Raw genomic sequence first — 7,407 nt, forward strand, 5'->3', positions numbered from 1 at the left:
CAGGAACCAGGAGTTTCTTCCGGGTCTCCCATGCAGGTGCAGGGGCTCAAGGATTTGAGCCATCTTCCACTGACTGCTTCTCCAGGCCATAGCAAAGAGCTGGATCAGAAGTGGAGCAGCCGGGTCTCGAACCGGTACCAAGTGGGATGCAGCACCACAGGCAGCAGCTTAACCCACTACGCCACAGCGCCAGCCCCAGCAGTGGGGTTTTCTTATTCTACCTGCTGCCAGCCTGCTAGACTCCAGATTGATAATGAGGCATCCCCCAGGAGTAGGAATCTCACTTCCCTTAAAGCACACACCTGGATTCCCAAGGTGTTGCATGGAAGTCAACGGACAGCATTATTTGATAAAAGCGAAGACGCCATCTGTTGCAAAACTCACCATTCTTTTGTCTTTTCCAAGGAATGGAAAGATGCTGCTGACGAAATGGATTATGTGTGAGCTGTATCCTGAATGAAAGAATGTGAAAATATTGGAGAAGAAGGTTGTACTTCAGAATTGAGGAACTACGAAGTATCATTTTAGCTAAGTTAGATAGCATCTTGCATCCCATGTAATAAATGTGGCTGACATAAAATGTATGCAAATGGTTAAAGCCCTTCAATTAAGAGCACTCTCTCTGGGAAATTCTGCTGTGAAGCTGAGCAGCATCTCCCTCCATGAGGTTCCTCCGCGGTGGATGGTGCCACCGTTGGCTGGCTACATGCCAGGTTCCTCTGAAAAGCAGCAGCCTGGCTCCTGGACTGACCCTGCCATCCAGCCTTGGGCTGGGGGGAACCTGTGATGGGCACTGCTGGGGAAGCTGAGCCTCCTTGATCTTCAGCCGTGAGACTCCTGGTCCACAGCGTTCTGCCAGTCAGAGTGCTGATTGGCTCCAGGGGTGGTAGGCTGGACGGGTGCACCTATGCCCATGCACTTGAAATGTTTGGAGCCTGAGTCGTTTCTCTGTTTTTCTAACCCCTTTAGCAGGGAGGGAGCACCAGGTGGTGATCCAGATGACTGACGAAACTCAGCATGGTTTGAATCAGTGACAACACAGCGAGAAGCCTCATAACTTTTGGTATTTTCCATATCGTGTTCATTTTTGGTTGTTTGCAGTACATGCACACTCTTGTAGATACACACGCACGCACACACACACACACACACACATACCCCTCATGGACACACAGTCATGCACCACATAACAATGTTTTGGTAAGTGGCAGATGGCATGGGGGATAGTGGTCCTGTAAGATTAGGATGGAGCTGAAAAATTCTTATCACCTGGTGACCTTGCAGCCTTTGTAACATCATAGCACAGCACAGCACTCCTGTGTGTATGCTGGTGCTGGTGTAGACACACCTACTGTACTGCCAGGTGTAGAAAGATGGAGCGGATGGCGCCGCGGCTCTATAGGCTAATCCTCCGCCTGCGGCACCGGCACCCCGGGTTCTAGTCCCGGTTGGGGCGCCGGATTCTGTCCCAGTTGCTCCTCTTCCAGGCCAGCTCTCTGCTGCGGCTCAGAAAGGCAGTGGAGGATGGCCCAAGTCCTTGGGCCCTGCACCCGCATGGGAGACCAGGAAGAAGCGCCTGGCTCCTGGCTTCAGATCAGCGCAGCGCGCTGGCCATAGCGGCCATTTGGGGAGTGAACCAATGGAAGGAAGACCTTTCTCTCTGTCTCTCTCTGTCTCTCTCTCTCTCTCTCTCACTGTCTAACTCTGTCAAAAAAAAAATGGAGCATGTACAATTACGCAGCATTGTGCTATACTTGCTAATAAACAACTATGGTACTGGTTTATGTGTTTACTGCACCATGCTTTTATCATCATTTTGGAGTGTATTCCTTCTCCTTATAAAAAAATGTTTGGAGTAGGCATTTTGCCTGGCAGTTAAGGTGCCCAACATCCCTCGTTGGAATGCCTTAGTTTGATTCCCCAGTCTGACTTGTGACTCCAGCTTCCTGCCAACGCAGAGTCTGGGAGGCAGCAGGTGATACAAGTAATTGGGTTCCTGCCACCCACACGGGAGACCTGGATTGCATTCCTGGCTCCTGGCTCCTGGCTCCTGGCTCCTGGCTCCTGGCTCCTGGCTCCTGGCTCTGGCCCCAGCCCAGCCCCCGTCATTATAGGAATTTGGTAAGTGAACCAGCAGGTGGGAGCTCTCTAGCTTTCTATCTGACTTTATCTGTCTCTCTGCCTCTCAAAAAAAAAAATTATTACAAAACTATATGCTTAGGATGGGTGTTTGGCACAGCAGTTAAGCCTCTGCCTGTGACAACCACAGTCCATATTGGAGAGCCTGGATCCGGGTCCCAGCTCTGCTCTCCATTCTAGCTTCCTGCTAATGTGCACCTAGGGGAGCAACAGTTGATGGCCCAAGTACTTGGATCCCCTACCATCTCCATGGGAGACCTCGTATTGAGCTCAAACCTCCTTGCTTTGGCCTGGCCCACCCCAATCAGTTGTGGGCATGTGGGGGTGCATAGGTGGATGGGAGCTCTCTCTCTATCTCTCTTTCAAATAAATAAGATAAATAAATACACTTTGTAAAAACCCATATGCTGTGACACTGGCAGCAGGCTCACACACCTTGTGCGTGTTGCACTGTTATTTTCTCCTATGCTGGATCTAATCTCTGCTTGCTTTGATCCCCACCACCCCAAGGAGGGGAGGAGGGGCATGTCACATCACCTTACGACTGCCTGAGGTCACCTTCTCAGAACAGGTTCCCGTTACTAGGTCCACACAGCTGTGCTGACACACAGCCCGCACACACTGGGACACGCAGATCACACACAACCTGCACTTACCCACACTCGAGCATGTGCCTATGTGGCCATCCTGGGAATGAATCACGCACTTGAAGAGGAGAAGGGCTTTTCAGATGCTGGATCCTAGAATATCAGCAAAGTAGAGACTCAGCCCACAGCGCCTCTGATTTCTAGGAAGCAAGAAAAGAACGTTTTTCCCTGCTTTGAAGAAAACCCAGGTTCCCTGAAAAAAGGAAACTCTCTTGACGGGTCTGTGTCCTGGAGCACGTCTGTGCTGGGTGTGTGGTTCTGAAGCTTCGTTCCAGCTCCAGAAGCTCTCTCAGCCGCCAGCCACCTTCTTGGGCCATCAAGACGGATCTTCTTTTTTGCAGAGAACCTGGGTTTTCTTCAAAGCACGCACAGGCGCACACGCACGCCTTGCCCAACTCACTAGGGAAACTGCTGATTCGAGACTGCCCTGGGGGTGTCTCAGTCTCAATGAAGAAATCACTTTCTTTCTGGATCTGCAGACCTAAAATCAAGGCGACAAAAGCGTCAGTTCCCATTCAGGACTTTTTCCTCGTTACCCGCAGTCTCAGGAGCGCACTGACAGGGAAAGACAAGCCGCCGGTGCCAGGGAGCCCGCCTCCCGTCTTTGACTTCAGCAAACAACTTGTGTTGACCTGCTCTCTGCGTTCACATCGTGTGTGTGAACAACTAAGGCCAAGCCTGAGACAAGCAGGGCCCTTGAAGGCCCTCCTCTGTGTTGGAAAGGGCTCCAGAGTGACCTGCCTTAGCCCCGGGCCAGTACAGAGGCAGGCTGTCCCCGGCCAGAGAGCCCTGTAGCAAAAGTGCCATCTGCAAAGGTTTGTAGCCTTGAACTGTGGCTGCGAGTTGTTCACACACACGAATGGTTTCTCTGTAGGGTGGAGCTGGAATCCCAACCCTGGGGGTTGGAGCTGGTGGGGGCGGGGTGGGGGAGGGAGACGATTGTCGAAGTGGGGCCCTGGCTCTCTGGAAGCTCCAGATTGCCAAAGCGCAGGGTGGCACGGGCATGCTGGAGGCTGGAGGCTGGAGCCTTGTAGCCAGTGCCCGTTCCTGCCTTCTTCCCGGGGTTCCTGAACTTTTGTGTACACTAGAAGCGCCTGGGGAGTCGTTAAGCAAAAATTCCTCCACATCACCCCTGGTCCGTAGGTTCAGTAGGTCTCCTGTTTTTCATAAACACCATACATAACTCTGATAGAGTTTGTCTAGTGCTGGAGTGGGAGACATTTCCTTGCACATAAGGAACTCCTCAAGGGAGCAAGCGGAGAGACCCTACATCACTGAGCTGTGCTCCTTGTTAGCAAAACCTCGGAATGCAGTTGGACCATTTAGGTCTGCTGAGGGTTCAATCCCTGATGAGTTTCCTCTCCCATTCATCCCTGGCTATTGCATCTCTATTCAAATGAACCATAGCTCTGCTCAGGCATTGTGGCACGGGGGGTCAGCTCCCTGCCCGGGATGCCCACATCCTGTACCCAAGTGCCTCCAATCCAGCTTCCTTCCAGTGCACCCTGGGAGATGGCTGATGATGGTCTAACTGCTTCAGCTCTGCCACCCATGTGGGAGACCTGGATGGCTTCGGACTGAGCCTGCCCTGGCTGTTGTGGGCATCTGGGGAGTGAGCAAGCAGATGAAAGACGCTTATTTTCTCTCTCTGTCAAGTAGATGAAAACAAATAAATAAACGGATCAATATATTATTTGCCTATATGTTTATCTTGGGCCTTATTCCAGAGGGAATTAAAAGTCTCTTACAAATTATACCATATGTGAACAGAAATAAAATTTATAATAAAGGGTTGGGAAAACATGGATTTAAAAGTAAAGCTGTTAAGCTTCAAAAGAGGTGTTCATCATGAAATAGAAACACTTGTCACCGTGAGTCCAACACGTCTTACCGCACATCAGCAGGGTTCATATGTGTCATTGCATGTTTTACAGCAACATCCATCTAGACTAAATGTTCTAAAAACTTGCAAAATGCAAAAATGAACTTTTGGTAGAGCGACCCATTATCATTGCACGAAGGTGGAAAACAAAGACAAATGTAAATGATTGAGAACAATCAACTCGAGTACTTATGGGTGCTTCCATTTCTCTATGTAGGTATACTCACGAAGTTATATCATAATTGAAATTATGGTACAATAGAGCTTTTTTTTCCCTGTCAACTCTGCACCATATGCAACATCCAACCAGGCAAATTTACAAAGAAGATGAGTGAAAAAAGCTGACAAAAATAGATTAATGGTTGCTCGGGACTGGAGGTGGAGAGAAGAGTGCAGAGGCGCGGGTGAGTGACTGCCTAGGGGCCTAGGAACCAGAAGTTTCTTTATGGAGTGATGGGATTTCCTGGGATTCTGTGATTATGATGTCTGAGGAACTCTGTCCATTTACTAAAAATCACGCAACTGCATGCTTTACTTGGGTGAACTGGGGGAGGTGTGATTACCTATCAACAAAGCTGCCGACGTATTTCAGCTCACTACATATCAACATGCTATAAAAAACATTCCCTATCACACTACTAACCTTCTTCCACCGCCTGATGTTAGAGTGAGCCTCACTGTGTAGGTTCGTGATATACTTTGTGAACAGACTGCTTTGCTTCACACTAGAAATTTACAAAGTGTTCTAATAAATGATACATGTCCTTGGAGCAGGTTGGGGGAGATGAGGGATGGAGCAGCTTCCTGAACACTAACAAACACACATAGTAACATAATTCCTTCTCTAACGATTGATTCACACCCGACCTTCCAGTTGCTGCTGAGAGTCTACACTGCGAATCCAGACGTGGGCACAGAGCACGAGATCACTGAGGTCTTTGTTGAGGGGAGGGGCAGGCAGAGAAGGCTGAGGGTGGGGCATTACAGCTGGGGGAGGGGTATGCCTGTCTGTATGGCTTTTTCTTCTTCTACCAAGGAATAAGACAATTTGTTAAATAAGATAGGAAATCATTTAGGCAGGCAGGCATGGATTCATGGCATTTCAAACTCATAAAGACCCATGGCAATTTTTAGAATTCTGGCTGAAGGAACTGAAGCAGTAGAGTTCAATGATTGACCAAGGGACTGAATCTATAACAAGATGAAAACTGAAACCCACAAGTTTGTGTATACGTCAAAGTGAAAAAGTCATTTCCCTCTTGTGAGGCATGTTTACTTATAATGCAGATTTTCTGGGGGGAGTCCCGATTAAAGTTACTTTTATTATTTTTTTCTTCAAAAGGCGACTTAAAATCTATTAGTGTATAGATCTATTTTTATTCCTTTGTTAAGGCTTATAAAAAATGAATTCCAGAGTCAAAAACGGTGGGCTTCTCTATGTGTGCTTTTGGTTCCTTTGTCAGGCCATATTTTTGGTTTATAAAATACAGCTGCCGTAGCCACAGTCTTCTCCAAAAGGGTAGGTGGTTGTGGCTTTGGAGGCCCCTGTCCCATGCCCCTGCCAATATCATTAAAACCTAAACTTCTGCTTGACCCAAAATCTTTAATTACTCCCTGCTTTTCTGAACCCCTTCATTATTACAAGCAATTAAATTGCAAAAGTAACGTCATCTTTCTGACATCTGGAAGATATTATCGCAAACCTCCCTCCTCTCCAACCCAGCCTCATTCGGATCCTGAGCAGAGACCCCCAGGGCTGAGGTCTGCGAAGGGAGGACCCCTGGGCAGGAGGATGCCCAGCGATCAGCACAGGGGGTGCCCCAACCACACCCCCCATTACTCCCATCACAGCTGAGGAGGAGTTGTTTGACCTTGGGGGGCCATATAGGGGGAGTCCCTGCTAGCGCCCTATTTCTCAATCTGAGATGCTTAAATTCAGAAGGACAGGAAGACACAAAGGAATACCTGGACTATTCTTCCTGCAAAGCCACTTCTAAATTTCATTTATTTTCATTTTATTTGAAAGGTGGGGGTGGAGGTGGGGAGAGAGAGAGAGAGAGAGAGAGGGAGAAAGTCTTCCATTCACTGGTTCAAATGTCTGCAACAGCCAGGCCAAGCCAAAGCCAGGAACCTGGAACTCAATCCTGGTCTACCCTGTGGGTGGCAGGGACCGCAATACTTGAGCCATCACCTGTTGCCTCCCAGGGTGCACATTAGCAGGAAGCTGGATCCAAAGGGGAGGAGAACCAGGACTGGAACCAGGCACTCTGATTCAAGACTGCTGGCATCCCAAGTGGCTGCTTAACTACCACATCAAATGCCTCTCCCTAAAGTTATGTTTTGATAAAAATTTTTAAATATTCTGACCTTATTCAAGTGGTCATATTGAGAAGAGAACAGAATACCAAATTTACCAAAGTATTAAAATTAAAACAGAATTTTCAAAAAACTTTCTTGCATTTGGTGGAAACTTTTGGTTAAACCAAGAGCCTCCTGGGGTGTGTGACTCCCTGGCTACCCAGCACCCTTCTCTGGAGTGCTTTGGAAATACCCCAAGGGCCACAACCTGCCTGTCTGTAATATGAAAGTAATAATACCGAACAACGATGTTGTGAGGACAGAAGGAGAAGGTAGGCTTAAACCCCTTGCCTGGTTCCTGGCCCAGCACAATCCTTCTTTCTCAGCTCCTCTCCAGGGCCACGTGGGTGCTAAGTGAGGCTGGCATGATTGCAACCTGTC

At 48.5% G+C, this 7,407-nt stretch overlaps 1 long non-coding RNA gene across 1 annotated transcript; it reads right to left on the reverse strand.

Annotated features, from left to right (window-relative positions):
* Positions 1-278: 278 nt before the first annotated feature.
* On the reverse strand, positions 279-3,592 carry LOC108177124 (uncharacterized). Its single transcript, XR_007921521.3, has 3 exons — positions 3,187-3,592; positions 2,796-2,926; positions 279-452 (listed from the first exon to the last, which is right to left on the reverse strand). It is a non-coding gene; the product is annotated as an uncharacterized LOC108177124 (long non-coding RNA).
* Between the last annotated feature and the right edge of the window lie 3,815 nt (positions 3,593-7,407).

Source organism: Oryctolagus cuniculus, chromosome 10 (assembly GCF_051225735.1).
Source record: "Oryctolagus cuniculus isolate XC-2025 breed Fujian yellow rabbit chromosome 10, ASM5122573v1, whole genome shotgun sequence".
Taxonomy (NCBI): Eukaryota; Metazoa; Chordata; class Mammalia; order Lagomorpha; family Leporidae; genus Oryctolagus; species Oryctolagus cuniculus.